At 39.3% G+C, this 16,338-nt stretch overlaps 1 long non-coding RNA gene across 1 annotated transcript; it reads left to right on the plus strand.

Annotated features, from left to right (window-relative positions):
* Positions 1-644: 644 nt before the first annotated feature.
* LOC115947738 lies at positions 645-6,764 on the plus strand. The gene is made up of 3 exons (XR_004081587.1): positions 645-654; positions 2,585-2,661; positions 6,704-6,764. It is a non-coding gene; the product is annotated as an uncharacterized LOC115947738 (long non-coding RNA).
* The last annotated feature ends 9,574 nt before the right edge of the window (positions 6,765-16,338 follow it).

Consider the following 16,338-nt stretch of genomic DNA (forward strand, 5'->3'; position numbering starts at 1 on the left):
AATATTTCATATACACTCTCCCTCTTGCAGGTTAGGTAGGATGGTTTCAAAATTAGTTTATAATTGGCATCTTTGAATCATTGTAATTATGCAGCACACATAATTGCATCATCCTCAGCTAGACAAAGTTCAGCAGCATTGTGAGAGGAAATATTTTCCCTCTCAGTAAATTCATCAGTCAGATAAAGCCTGGAATAACCAAGGATATTATCAATAAAAAATTTCTCTTTGTGCTCCTACATAGCATTCCCTTAATGATTTCTCCACAACAGACCTGCTGTGTGGCAGTTCACACACACACTGCAGCTGTAACTGATCAGCTACCCCTCAAACCTAAGTTGTTCAGAAAAATATTGCTTATTTCATTTGCTCATAGCCTGGATTCAGAAGTCTTGTTTCTTCACAGCCAGGAAGATTAAACAAATCTTAACATGGACCAGTATCCCTGCTCTACCCTGCAGCCACTGAAGGCCCACAAAGGGCAAGCAGTTTAAAGAGAAAGGGACCCTGGAAAATGCAAGTGCGATAGGTCAGAAGGCTGGACATAGTTGTGAAGACTGAGAATTTTATATCAAGAGAGAAAATGACAGTATTTTGTCTTAATATCATACAACTTCATTCCAGAAGGAAGAAACAGGACACTCACTGATACAGGTAGGTGTCCTTATGCATTAGAGTTGGGTTGTGATCAAAAGTTAGACCATAAGGCTGTAAATTGGGTGTGTTCTTCCTGTCTCTATCAGCATTTGATAGCAACATTTTTAAAATTAATATGGGGGGGTGGGGAAGAATGTTTTACTGTTGTGAGGTAATATGTACACAGAACAGTGAAACACTTTAATTATGCATATGGAGGAAAGCTGTGCCTCTAAAGGATTTGCCACAGGCACATGACTCAACACTGTGTTGAAATAGGACAGAAGTCCTGAATATATTTCTACACATGTTATAATGTGTTCTCACAGCTTTCACGTTTTAGATCTAGAGGCAAATGTAGCATTAAAATTAGAAGAAAGGTCAGAGAAGAAAATTAGGAGAAAGAGTAAACAAAATATATGTCTGAAAAATCTGTTGAGATACCTTTCTTGAAAGATTTTTGTCTTGGTAGCATAGGTAGAGAGGATAAGGTGAGATGGAGGCTTGTTCCACCTAAAAAGAATGTATGATCATGCCTTTGGCATTTTTATGCACTTGAATCGTGTTTGCACATGGAAACCTTTAACTGATGGTGCTTCAAATGGGATTTGGCTACATATTTAGTGAGTATGAAGTGCCCACTCTTAGTCCATGTGCTTTCTGTAGCCCTGATGCTTTCTTACAGTGCGGTTTCTTCACCCAAGCTGAGGTTTGGTTAATGGAACAGGCTTCCTTTGATATTTAGGAGAAGCTGAAGCTCCAAATAAGCATTTGCCTGCTGTTCCTAACTGAAGATCTATTTCTTTTAAAGTTGATCAGGTTTTAATTAGCACTGGCAGCCTTTAGGTGTACATCTTGATATACTTCAAGATGTACTTCAAGTATTTCATAGATAGATCAATTCTAATAACTGCAAAATTAAAAGAGAAAAAGGATAGAGAAAATACAGGTAATTTAATTATTCAGAAATCTTAACTCTTGTTGAGTCAATATTTAGCCAGATTTCTTTGTGTTCAGGCCTACTTCAGCACCAAATTCTTCAGGAAAAGAATGAAAATAGATTGCAATAAAACTTTGAAAATGTTGTTTAAAAACATTAAACTTGCACCCCATGCAGTTACATTGACAGAGTTGTCCAGGGTACAAAAAAGGGTTTGGATTGGCCCATGTTTTCTCAATCCAGACTTCATCATTCAGCCTCAAGATCTGGAAGTCCAAATAACATAAACTCGCTTGTCAGCAGGAGGATTAACTCCCAAGGTTGAATTCATTTGGAGAGCTATGTGAGAAGTCATCTCGATAAAAGCCATAATAATAAATCATATTCTTTTGTGGTAACATTTTGAAACATTATTCAGAGAGCCAACCCTGCAGGGGCTTTTTGTGTTTAAAGCCTTTTAAATGTTTTTAGCTAATCTTTATTTTTAAAAAGAGCCCTGTTCTCTGTTCTGCTGTGTGTATTATATTTGATCAATGCTTGCTTTGTGCCTGAAAAGTGGAAAGTGTATTTTTCTTTGTCATTTTATTATTTTAATCTGTTACATGGTTAGAATTTAATACCAAAGGGCAGCATGTTATAAGTTTTTGTATTTAAAGTGACACTGCTGTTGGGTTTTTTCCCTAAGTTAATTTATTGCTGGTGAAAAGCAGCAGCAACAGAGATTACAAGTGAAGCCTTACCCACTTTACTCATCTTTACTAGTAAAATCCAGATGAACAATTGAAAATTCAAGCAACAGAACTCTCAACTCATCTTAACTGTCATCCATTGTTTCCAGCAGAAGACAATGCATTGAGCAATGGATTAGAAAAGGAATTCCCAGAACCCTGCTTAGCATCCATAGAAAAAGAATTCATATAGAAAGAATGTTAAAGTGCTCATGTTGTGCAAGTGAATAGTGGCTTTCTTTTGTTACATTGTGTGCCTTCCATTTTGTTTTCTTCCCAGATTGGACTTCCTGGAAGAGCAGCGCTTATGCCATACGTGCATTTAAGAGTAGGAACTGGAGGATAAATACCAGTCAGGTAGATTGACAAAAGAGGCCTGGTTATTCATCATAACATGAAATTCAAATTATGTAAAAATCTGCACAGTTTACCCTGTGCATACCAAAAACTTCCTTAGCTATGTAACTGCAAGTAAGAGTAAGTTTCTAGCAGGGTCCTCAGGGTATTTTCTTGCCCATATGCAGTTTAACACTGTCAGAAATTGCCTCAAAGGAGCAGACAACCACTGATAAAAATGTGCAAATGATACAAGAATTTCATAGAATCACAGAATATCCTGAGTTGGAAGGGACCCATAAGGATCATTGAGTCCAGCTCCTCACCCTGCACAGGACCAGAATCCCACCATGTGCCTGAGAGCATTGTTCAAATGCTTCTGACCTCTGTCAGGTTTGGTGTTGTGACCACTTCCCTGGGGAGCCTCTTCCAGTGCCCAGCCACCTCTGAGTGAAGAACCTTTTTCTACTATCCAACTTAAACCTGCCCTGACACAGCTTCAGGCCATTCCCTCGGGTCCTGTCACTGGTCACCATCAGAAAAGAAAGATCAGTCTGCCCCTCCTCTTCCTCTCAGGAGGAAGTTGCAGGCTGCAATGAGGTCTCCTCTCAGTCTTCTCCAGGCTGAACAGACCAAGTGACCTGAGCTGCTCCTCACACAGCTTCCCCTCAACGCCCTTTGCCGTCTTTGTTGCCCTCCTTTGGACACTCTCCGCCCTTTGCCATATTTGTTGCCCTCCTTTGGACACTCTCTAGCAGCTCACAGGTCACTGTGGTGTCCAAAACTGCACACAGAACCTGACGGGAGGTCACATCAGCTCAGAGTAGAGCTGGACAGTCACTAAGACTACAGAAAGATGTGGATAGCTTGGTAAGCTGAAATCTGGCCAAATCCTCAACATGGCCAAACCTAAATGTGTGTATGGGTTAAGGAAATATATAAAGCTATGCCTGCAGAGTAGTGTAGCCTGACTTGGAAAGCAGTGGCACTAGAAGGAGCAGGACAGGCCTCTGGAAGTTAACCAGGAAGGCAGACTTCCCTGTGATGGTGTGATTAAAAAGGATACTCTAATTCTTAGACTTATTACCAGGTTAGGGGATGGGTTTATTACTTTTGTGCTCTAAGTGATAGACTTGCTACAGCAGAGTAGTCCACAGTCCAGGAAGGGTGACACTTATGGATTCAGGAACAATTAAAAGATTGAAAAAATATTTCTTGATTCTGAAAATATTTAATTTCACCATTTTATCATTTTACAATGGTAATACTTAACCATTGGAAGAACACTCTGATTTTTAAATTCTACACCTCTAGAAAATTTTAAAATTAAGTCTAGATGTTTTACTTCTAAAGCCTTGCTCTACTTCAAGAGGAATTAATTAAAGAAATCATTACTACCATTTGTACTGCTCAAATAAGCAGCAGTAATGCCCATTTGTGGCTCTGCAATTAAGGGAAACTGCTGATTTTGCTCAAGATTAAACAAATACTGAAAAGGTAAGAGGATGGAAGTGGAATTGAAAAGAGAGAGAACATATATAAGTTTAAATGGAAATTTTTCTTTTAGCATTAGATTTAAAATTAACTAATTGGTCTTTTTTATTCTTCACTGCAAGATTATTAACATATTTCTATTTCAGCTAATATTTTGCCAATGTGTTCATGTGAATTTTTCATTCTTTTGTCTAGATATCCTGTTAAATTGATCCCTGGCCTGTGGTGATTTTTCTTCTACCTTTTGAAATATTTCTCAGTAACTTTCCAGTATTGAAATTCCCAGAAACTAATGAAACATTCCATGCACATCCCTATTCAATGGCATAATGCCTCCAGTTATGCAAACCAAAATTGCTCAGTTGATGACTCTAATTAGCTGTTAAACAGTCCACTTCAGTTCCTTTTGTAATTTTCATGTTCTACTCCTGCTGTTTCTTATACCCTCAGTTTTCTCTAAAATATGTACTGTTATCCACTTATTCCTGAATAACTGCATACAGTCTTTAATCAAATTGACATCATGCACCAAAATTGCATCCCATTCTATTTGAACAAATCCAACCATTAACCATTTGCTGAAAATACATTTCTGCCCACCCAGCCCAAGTCTAGTGGTTTCTTGGCAGTGTTTGGTATAATGAAGTATGGCAAAACTAAAAGCAAGCTTCCAAAATTCTCATGTAATTCTTGAACTGGTCCAGGACTAGTTTGATCCACTGCCACTATCTTAAGTCAGGGTAGGGTGATTCCTCCTGGTACAAGATAGAGAGACTTGGTGTACAGTATTTGAGATATTTCTCCCTCACAGCAAACAAATAAAAGCTGTGCAGTAGGAAACAGCCTAAGTCTTAGGAGAGGCAGGCACTGGGACTGCTCAGCTTGGAGAAAAAAAGCTGAGAGGAAACCTTCTAACTCTCTATAACTACCTGAAAGGAGGTTGTAGTGAGATAAGTGTCAGTCTCTTTTGCCAACTGGCAAGTGTGTTACAGGATGAGGGGAAATGTCCTCATGTTGTGCTGGGGAGGTTTAAATTGAATTAAGAGAAAATTCTTCACCAAAAGGGTGATCAAACAACCTGCTCAGGGAAGTAGTTGAGTCGCCCTGGAAATATTTAAAAGACATGTAGACGTGGCACTTTGGGTTTTGTTTTGACAATGGTAGGTTTATAGCTGGACTTGATCATCTTAGGTGTCTCTTCCACCTTAATGATTCCATGATCCCGTGTTCTGTGATTCTGTGATTCCATGTTGTCTGATTCTATGAAGTGAACTATTTGTGGCAATTTTTTTTTGTTCTCTGTCAGTCCATTCTATACACAACTACATTCTATACACAACTACATTGCCTTCCTCTCACAAAACAGTCCACCACAGCTGTTCAATTACAGATTTACGCTGCAAACCAGAAAAACATTTCAGCACATTTAGATACACAATTTGTTTTGTGGCTGTCAATGGAAATTACATGTACACATGAAAAATTAAGTGCATGGATTTCTGGATCAGAGCCTAAACAACAACATGCAGAAAAGCCTCTCCTCCATGACTATGCTTTTACTTGACATACACTAACTTAATGCAGGCACCTGGACACCTGGGGCTGTCACCTCCTCTACACAGAGCAAGTGTAAATCCAACAGATTTACTGAAAGAAGAGTTCCTTTCTATTTGTTTATCCTACTTGTAAAGGATTTTAAAAAATCTTTAAAAGATGTGGCTGACAGAGTTTGAAATACTTATGGCTTCCAATCCAAAAAATGAGCAGGAGGACTGCCTGACCTCCAACCACCTTGCTTTCTCCAGGAATTCTGCTGGGGTAAAAGATACTTATTTAGCTCCTGGGGAATGTTGGCCAGCTGAGAGCAGGATTGCCTACCTGAATATGAAGGCATCTTAAGCATCCAACAGGAAGAGCTTTAAGGATTGCATGTCCTATAGGAAGCAGACATCACCATTAAGGAAAAGCCAGGGAAGAGCTGCTGCTATGTAGTTTTCCTCAGCTGGTTTCTTCTGGACCCAGAACAGTTGAGACAGAGTCCCTTGCTCTGCGTACACCAGAGTAACACTGACCCAGCATCTTAAATGCCTGCATTTTGGATCTAGGAAATTAGAGATGCAGGATGGAGAGATAAATCTTTCTGAGGACCTGTTTGAAACCAGGACTAAGCTCAAAGCACTGATGAGCCAAAGGATCTCATCTGAGGCATTTTCTTTCTTGCAAAGAGTCTTACAGAATCTGTACCTGGTAAGGGAGAGATGCTTTAGATTCGAATATACTGATGCCAGGACAAGAGGTAATCTTGTGACCTGCTTAGAGATCTTACCTGTTTCCCACTGTCCCCTGACTTAATTGTTTCCAATCTTTACTCTAAAAGTTCCAGCAAAGTTGCTGGCAGTTACACCTGAGTAAAGAGTAAGTGATGTGTACGTGTATGCAGATCTTTTTTTCTGCTCTTCCTTTCCAGAATTCTTCAAGCTTGTGCAGGCTGACTGAGATTTTTAAAGTAAAGGACTAATTGCTTTATGCCACATCTGTTTACAATCCCTAATTTAAGGTTTCTTCACAGGAACTAATTTTTTCACCGGACAATGAAAATAGATAAATGAAGTTGTTATTTAATGAACACCTGGCAAGCACCTGGTGAAAGATGATGTATCAAAAAGACGTACTTATTCCTATTCAATTAAATAAAGGAAAAGAAAATACTCTCCTGGTATAGTACAGTATTTCCCAATATCTACTTCTACCCAAATGTTTACACAGAGTAATTTATACACTCTGATAATAGACCCTACTATCCAGTTTTCACAGAAAATAGTTCATCTCCTTCATTCTGTGCAGGTAATTTTAACGGGATTGTGGCATTCCCCAGCATTTTATCACCTTTAACATATCCTGAAAATACTTCCCTGTACTTTTCTAACTCTTTTTTTTTTCCTAATCGGGGATGTGCTTCTGCTGAGAATGATGAACTCTCCTGCTGGGAGTGTGAGAATACACGATGATGCTAAGCAACTGAACACATAGAGAAATGGTCAAGACAGCATGTAATTGGAAGTGCGTGCATCACTTACAAGATTTTGCTGCGAGGTACTGTTCAGTGGTTTTTCCTGGCACTTAAAACATCCAGTTATAATAATAAGCTTTTTATAATATGAAATCATTCAGTTGTTCCTAAGATTTACTGGGAAAGCTTTAGGCTGCAGCTAATGAGTTGCTTCTGGCCCAAAAATCACATTTTTAAATTAGTTGACTGAACTAAGATATTCACATTTTTGTTTCTGATTTTTTGTGCTGCCTATTTACTGCAAGAAGCAGAGTGTTCTCTTGATTCCAACAACACCTCCATGCCCTTCTGCTTGCTGTTACCAAGTGTAGTTGTGAAGAGGTTAATTATGTCCCTCTTTAGACCAGTTCCATGCCTGCAGAGTCCTGCATCCTCTCATTTGTGGACAGAAGTGTGCAGCCTTTCCCTGGATTGCTCCCTGTCACATCCCGTGCCCCTGGGGAGGCTCTGAAATTATTTATGTGCCATAGAAGCACACAATAGGGAGGCAGAGAGCATTCACACCTAGGAAAATCATTAGCTGTCCATACCCATGCAAGGGTCAGCTTTGCCTGGTTCTGCCTGTCAACTAACTTCACTGTCTTTCACTTAGAAGTGAGCTCTGGAGTTAAGAACCTTTTGCAGATTATAATCTGCCTACAGGCACAGAGCCTGCCAATTCAAGACCCTATGAAAATCAAGCATATCAGCAGGTCTCAGCAGCCTGGAGAGACCTAGGGCAGGGAATCCAGCATTTCAGTGAGGTCATTTGTACCCATGATGGACAGTGGGCATAAAACCAGAGGCTTCTGAAAACCTCTGTATGCAAGGGTGACAAGAGTACTGATATCATGTGTGCTTGATATGCAACACACAGAGTCCATGGGCATTGTAGAGGGCGTGATATTTCAAATATCCTATTCAAAGTCTCTAATTAGCCATTTTCGTAATGAAACTCTGTCTAATAGGTCCATTTTCATTCTAAATCTCTATGTAATAGCCGTTCACCCTCTTTCTTGTTCTCTTAGTAGGATGAAAAATTATAGAGTAATTGAGAGAATGTTGCTTTTCTGCATATTTTGGTCAAAATCATAAACCAAATCAATTATTCAAAATTGCTCTGAGCAGAAGATAATTTTATTACCTACTTGTCAAGTACATTAATCAGATGTAATTTTTTTTAACCTATCTTCCTTTCTGGTTAGTCTTTTGCAATTATCCCTACTTTAAGGAGTCCATTTCTGTGCCAAAGAAAGGTTATGATGTGCTCATGAGTAATGGGTTTCTGTTAGCAAAGAGGAATTATCTTATTTTGGTCCATTATTCAAATTTAACATATAAATTCTTTCGTTTTGAGGTTATTGTGTTTAGAAATGACACGTGGCATTTTACAGTACAAAGGGTTTGTGCTGTTATGTTCGGCTATGCTGGATTTCTTTCCTTCTATTTTTTAACACTCAGGAGGGCAGAAGCATTTCAAAAGCAGAAAACTAAAGTGTACTCTGTATTTTATTTCCATTTAAATGAAATTTAAATGAAGTTTAAATGCATCACTCAAACAAGACATCTACACATATACAAGAAAATCCAGTAAATCATATTTTTCTTCCAACTGTGCTGATTGTCTAAGACTCTTCATATCAAGGGAAACAAATCCATTGTCCGTCTTAGGGGTGCCTGGCTTACAAAATTTGTAATAAGATAATATGGGCTTTTAATGCTAGGTCTTTTGGAAAACCACTCTAATTCCAGTCAGCAGTGGCTGTAAACTGCTTTCATCTAATAACCATTGAACTGAGAAATGGCCTCTATGTCCCTGCTTCTTATTCCCCTCCTAGGGTTTCTGATAAGCAAGCTTTTACTTCAGAGATTGATACAATTGACAGAGAAGACAAGGTTTTGACTAAGCCCAGTGGGGACTTTTGCAATATCTCCAGATTAACAGCAAAACTCCTCATAGGAGTATCTCAGTAGAAGAATCCTTATTCTGGGATTAGTATCACATGTCTCAGTCTTCACCATCTTCTGAGAAAATAGGATATGTAAAACTAAAAATCGTAGGCTATTTCACAATCATGGGTGAATAATAGATAAAAAAGAAATCTGCATTTCCATGAATGTTCTCCATCCACCACTTTACCATATTGCTGTGAAAGTTGCACTGATGCACTGTGAGAAGGGGCTGGGCAAATCACACAGTAAGGAGCAGTGCTGCTGATGAGCAGAGCGAGCAAAGCCAAACGCTGCGTTCCTGTCATCTCTCTGCAGCACCTCTGAGCGCCACTTGAAAGAGGGCAACAAGCTGTAGGTGAGAGGAGCAGACAGCCTGGCACTTGGCATGGGCCCTCCAGCTGACAGGATGTGTAATATTGCATGGGAGGCCCAAATTCTCCCAAGCAGTTCTAGGTTTGGCTGAGAAAGCCGTGCTGTGGTTGACAGGCTGCTGTCAGTGCTCAGGCTGGCACGGGTTCCTCCCCACCACACAGAGAAAGCCTGCAGAGCACGGTGCTGTGCAGCAGATAGAAGCACCAAACACCACAATTCCTGGGTATTTGAAGGTTTGAGTACTGTCTGATTCACAGCAGTTTTCCTTTCAGGTAGTATCACATGCCAGAGAAATGCAGTTAAAAATTTTCAAGATCCATATAACTGGCAACTTTGGATGCATATTAGCTTTTGAGAAAGGAATGCAGTGACTGATCAAATCATGTGAGTCAAGGAATGGAGCACTGCCAGTACCATCCAGTACGGTGAGACATGCCCTATAAAGCTGTTACGCTTCATTCTCCCTTTCTCACCTTCTCTTCCTTATGTTGACCCTTCAGGTTCTTAAGGCTCCCTGTAGGTGCTATGACACAACACAGCACCTCAGAAGTGGCAGCTAACCACCAGTTAGAGTGGCTGTACAAGCAGAGAAGGGCAGGAAGGAGCACACTATGGAGTTATTTGGGGAAATGCTGAAAATGCTCGTTTATAAAAAGGGTTGTGCTTAAAAACTAGCATAACAGAGATGGATGCCTGACTCTCACAGATGCATATTATGGTTTACTGTGGTGTTGTCTAGCACACTAAGTGACTTTCAGGGTTGCTTTGCTGCTAATGAAATCTTGTGAAACTAACCTCAGTAAAAAGGATCCTCCTTACAAAAACAGCTGCCTCCAAATCACAGCAAATGTTTCCATCAGGTTTTAGTAAACCTCAAGTCTTTAAACTGTTCTTTATCCAAGGTAGCTTATGGTCTGGTGCTTCAAGTGTAGCATCAGGACCAGAGGACTGTCATTTGCCCTGAAAAGTTTTGTGTAGGGATAAAACAATAGGAGCCATTCAGGGACAGCTCTTCCTTTTTATCCAATTCAGACATACAGTCAGGACACAGACATGCTTGGATCTCAGCAAGGAATGAAGTTTATTTTGATGCTATCCAATATATAGCTAAAATAACCTTTTACCTTTAGTTACAAATGCATCTTTATTTAATATAAAATTATTATATTCACAATTATCTATCTGACTATGTAGTCACAGCAGATAAATCCGAACCGAAATTATAACCGGGGGAAAATAAAATGCCTCTCTTGTATTACTAAAGGACAAACAGAGTCATTAATCTGATACATACACTTTTAGTAAAATAGAAAATAGTGCAAGTGAAAAAATTAACATTTTGTGCGCTCACTGTCTTCCATAAAGCTGTACAATTACATTTATATCAGATAATGCTTCACATCCTTCCCTTTGGTAGGGACTGGAGAGCCACACCAAATGAAATGCATATATCTGAACATCCAACATTTCAAATGTAGAGTGAAAAGTACAGTTTCCTTATCCCCACCTGATCCACTTGTTTAGCTTTTTTTTTTTTTTTTTTTTTTTTAATTCATAGTCTCTGGTATGAATAGTTCCTGCCAAAATCATTGGCTTTGTGTTATCTCCTCTCTTAATAGTGTTTTCCAGTTCAACTTCCCTGATACCCACCTACATGTACATGGATTTAAAAGTACTTTACAGCCTATCAGCTAAATCCTAGATGATAGAAATCTTTCATCCTGGAATGGCTTTTCATCACTTGATTTGTATCCCAGCACATGACCCAGAAGGAAAACTGCTGGTGTCCGTGGTTGGGTGGGTAGGAAATCCATGGACTTTCTGTTCACATCTATCTCTGCTGCAGAGCTGATGCTTTACAGCAAAAAATAGTAGCTCTACTGAACATGCATTTAGCTGCTGTCATTCTCAATGCCTTCCTCATACATAAGCCATGCTGTTTATTCACATTTCCTCTCCCCTTCCCTTCTTCCATTCTATAAAAATAAATTTTTTGTACACAAACATGATTTAACAAGTCCATTTCTTGTACAGGGCATTCTACCAGGTAGAAAGTGCCAGAAGTTTTTTAGGCCAGGGACTGACAGAATATCCTCCTCTAAGTATGTGCCACTGTCTGAGCATCCATGCTGAAATCTGTACATGTGAAGGAGCTTAGGTTCCAGGTGATCCATCTTTCTTATACAAATCTTGGATGGTCTGACAGACATTTTGCAATAAATAGTACAAGTAACATAAGCAGAATTGCTTGATTTTCATTCAGTTACAGTTAATTTAATAGGAGAAAATTATTCCATTATACTCAATTCCACATATGTGGAAAACCAAAAAATAATTTTTTTTGTTTCTACCTATTTTTCTAAAAATTTTTCTACCATAAGCCATTACTAAACAATCCACTGGTGGTCTATGAACCACCTCTCACTATTTTTTAAAATATGACAATGTTTCAGCAATATCTTAATTTTCACTTCAGATCTTGGCAGACCAATTTCTCTTTCCATCCACCCAAAGTGGAGGGCTGAAATTTGCTTCCAAAGGGGTCTTGGAAACAGAAATGCTATCACTGTCTAAAGTCTGAGAAATTTCAAACCTGGGGTTTGCTTCACGTTTTATGAACTGCGCATGCACATAAAAACTTTACTGAGACAAACTGTCCTGACTAAGCTGTTCATGGATGCTGTCAGAAATCAGAATGTGAACTTCAAGAGATAATGTTTGTGGTACCTTGTAAATGTGCCCCAGGAAACTGTTTGCTGAGACTTGACTGTTCAGAGAGCCACAAACCTGTACAGATGGTGCTGTGGTCTATTTGCTATATTGTGTAGTTCCAGTGGCATTTCTGTTGTGATTCCAAGTGCTGTTGTCAAATCAGTGGATTAATGGAAGTGCTACGTCAGTTACTGAGGGTTTAGCTGACAGCCACCTGTCATGTTTAGATACTGATGCCAAAAAATGAGCCTTGGAATTACACAATAGGTACTACTCCTTTGAAGTGTATTGTTATGACTTAGAGTGTGCCAGCAAGTTGCAGAGGGTGGGGAAGAGGAAGAGATGAAGTGAAAATCTCATGTAAAGAGAGAGGCTAGATTTTACCTGAAATACATCACATGGAGTTCCATGGTTGAACTGGCAAATACCAGAGTCCCAAACAATGACAGTCTGGTAAATAGTAAGCAACTCATAAACATGAGGCCTGGAAACCAGGGAAATGAAAGGTGAAAAAGGAAGGAAATTCATGGCAGGAGGGAAAGGATATGGTCATTGGAGAGTTTGGGCTCTATTATTATGAGACATGTTCTCTATCTGCTGCAAAATAGATCTGGTTGGTGAGATCTGCTGCTGTGCTGTTGCACTGCAATTGGCTCATCTCAGGTGGAAAGGATGAGGAGAGCAGCTCACAGCACAGAAATTTAGTCTGTAAACAGCTGGAGCATCTGTTGGGTTGTGTGAATCTGGGCAAAGCTGTGGAGAGAGTAGGGCAACACAGGTGGGAGCAAACCTTGGTAGATGTAGTCCATAAGAATCAAAAAGTCACTAGGACTTCTGTGAAGAGGCCCAAAGAGCAGTGCAGTGCACATTCAGGCTTCTGGGCAATCCAATTTTCAAGACTTCTAGAGCAGAGGGCCTACAGGATAAATCTGTGACCTCTTAAAATAAAAGGAGAAAGTAGCTAATTCTGTCTGAGGTGGTTGCCGGAAGATTTGAGGGGTTTTTTTTCAGTAGACTGTCTGATTTGTGTTCTGGGAGGAGAGAATTCTTGTTAACTCAGCATTTCCTTTTCTTCTGGGCAGACTGCAACAAGAGGGCATATGCATTGCTGAGCTCTCAGCCTAATTGAAAAATAGTTATTTAAAATTTCTATGTTCTATTCTTTACCTCCATGTAAATATATCTTTTGTCTTTTCTCAAAATAGCCAGATTTTCCCTCAATGGCAAATCTCATTCCTCTTCATCTTAATTTTTTCTCTTGGAGTCAATTCAGTCTTCCACTTTTGCTGTCCTACCAATTCTATTTCTTTCCCCTATTTAAAGAATTTTTTTCATCTTTTTATTTCTCTTTTTGATTCCTGAAAAATCTCTTTCTGATATTCTGACACACCCAGTGAAAGTAAGGGTGAGGTGGAAGGGATAGAAAGCTGGGACTGCCAGTCTGGTCTCAAGACCTATTGCATAACAGATCATCATAACAGCTGCTTCCCTCCTGCCTTCCCAGCAGGTTCCAGAGAGGGAGGGTTCCAATGCTGAGTAGTTCTGCACTGGGCTGTAAGTCAGGGTTGGTAGAAAAGGATGTTGGAACTTCAATAGACTAACACCTAGAAATCACATCCATGGCTTACACATGCTGTCTCTTAAAACATCATTTGCCAGCTAGCCCAGAATGCAGCATCTAAGCCACTACTTGAAAATTAACAAAACATGTCTAGAATATCCAATGCTATTTCTGGTAGCCTCAGTAGCAATTGGAAAATGTTAAGATTTGAGCTATGTTATTAAATTAAAATTTTCAAGTTTTGACCTTGATTAACATGAATAGCTTTGGACTGCTCTGCTTCCTCTATCTAGAATAGTCTGCAATTAAAATTCTCTAAAGTTGAGACTTGAGCCTGCTTTTGTGTAAATTGGGAAAGGAAATTAAAGCCTTTACCAAGCAATAGTTTTGAGATTAACAAAGCATATCTGGTATCAAAAGAAGACTGGAAAGGTTGAGAAAAGCATTTTTCTATTTGTTACATTGTTTTACTGGACACTTCAGGGAGCCACTGAGTACTTGCATTCGGAACAAACAGAGTCTATTTAAAAAGCTTTGAACTAAAACTCTTCCTGCCATAACAACAGGAGAGAAAAATCATCAAAAATCATTCTGCAATGTGTACTAAAAACAGAAGCAGCTTTCAGTACAATCATGGGTACTGCCTAGAAGCTGTTCTACAGGTACACCAAGAAGAACTTCTACTCTCTACACAGAGACCAGAGCTATGTGCTATGAAGACTGTGCCAGTAGACTGGGTAAACACCTTCTAAAACCAATATAATATTAGATCTGCACTTTTTACTGCAAAAGCATATTCTGTGTATAGGAAGTAAAACTGTACTTCTTTCACTGAAACTAGCATCAAAAGCATGTAACCTCTCTATAATAGTAAAGCAAGAAATCATAGGAAAACAATATTTGATATCGTAATATCAAACAGCCCAGTCCATTTGTACCCAGGAAGGGTTGTGATACTTTTTTTTGTATGAAAACAGAAAATGTCCTTTTTCAGATAGACGTGTGGACGTGGCAGTAACAATGTAATGCAGCTTTATCTTTCAAACATCTTACTATGCAGAGCTTGTGTATAATTTATAGCTGGGTTAGTCTTTCACAAACCTAAAAAGTGCCTTCTGCTGTCTAAGGTCAAGCACATGAGGGCATCATGGGAAATCCAGAGAGCAAGTGGAACAATAGTATGAGAAGTGAGCAGCTTGAAGGTGTGCTATTTACAGGCATAGGACCTGAGATAGGAACTGCACCTACCTGACTCTGAAATCCATCCTAAATGCTTTCAGATAACTCCAAGACTTGTAAGATAACCCATATCCACTACCAGTCATCTTTCTTTCCATAAAGCTGGGAAATTTCCCCTTCTCCTCTTCTCCCTTCCCCCAGGTTAATCAACATGTGCCATGTGATGGAGGTGCACAGTTTATCAGAACCAATATGAGCAGATACTTGCAATGATAATACTGGCTTTTTAAATGTGTATTATTCATCTGCACCATTTTTAGTTGTAAAATACATACACACAGAAGCAATAACAGAAATGGAATAGCATGGATTAGTTTAATGATACAGAATTCTTCCCTAAGGGACAATATTCCTCCATATCAGCATGTAAGGAAAACAACATTTCAGTGCACAAGCATATAGCTGACCTAAATATAGACAACTGTTTGTGCACATTTGCAAGAGGCTCCCTGAAAAGCCACAGCATGTATTCAAAATAGGACTGTTATTCTACAAGCCAAGGACTTATACTTGACTCTTCAAAGCTATTTTGTTGCTTAATTCCCATTGAGATCAAGAGTGATTCTTCCATTGCATTTCTGAGTGCATTGATATGAGCACAGTAAACAAAGTTATGAACAGAGACCGGGTTTAAAAATTACATTTTTGCAACAGCCTTTACGTTATGGTTTTTATCATAGCAAGCACACAGATTAAACTGAAAGTAAAAGCTAAATTCTGCTCTTTTAAATTTAGAGAAAAACTTTTTTCAGCCATGTAGGCAGAGACAAGTGAGAATATTACTAAAGAGAGTATGGATAGAGTTGCTTAGAGAAGTTAGTTCTTGAGTGGCTTTACTGCCATGGTTCCTGGTGATGGTTTGCTATGCCTTGAACTGTTCCTCAGTGTTTCTGTCATACCTTGAGTGCTGGGTGCAGTTCTGGGCTTCTCAGTATGAGACAGATATGGAATTATTGCAGTGAACTTCCTGGAGTTAACAGGGCCACGGAGATGAGGAAGGGACTGGAGCATCTTTGATGTATGAAAAAGGTAAGTGGGCTGTCACAGACATCCTTTTCACTAAAATCCTTTCTTTAGGATTTTTTCCTTCTGGGAAGCTGAGGCCCCAGAAACAAAAGGTAAACAATAGGTTATCTGCTTCTGTGGAATGCAACAGGTCAGTTCTGGATTGGCCCAGATTGAGTGTTTGGAGGTAATGGCCAATCCGGAACTGAGCTCTCTCGGACACAGTCCGAGAGAGCAAGGTTTGTTGATTCATTCTTTACTTTCTATTCTTAGGTAGCTAGCAGCTTCTGGGAACTCTCCCTTTCTTTTTTTT

This window comes from Geospiza fortis, unplaced genomic scaffold, assembly GCF_000277835.1.
Source record: "Geospiza fortis unplaced genomic scaffold, GeoFor_1.0 scaffold66, whole genome shotgun sequence".
In the NCBI taxonomy this organism is placed as follows: Eukaryota; Metazoa; Chordata; class Aves; order Passeriformes; family Thraupidae; genus Geospiza; species Geospiza fortis.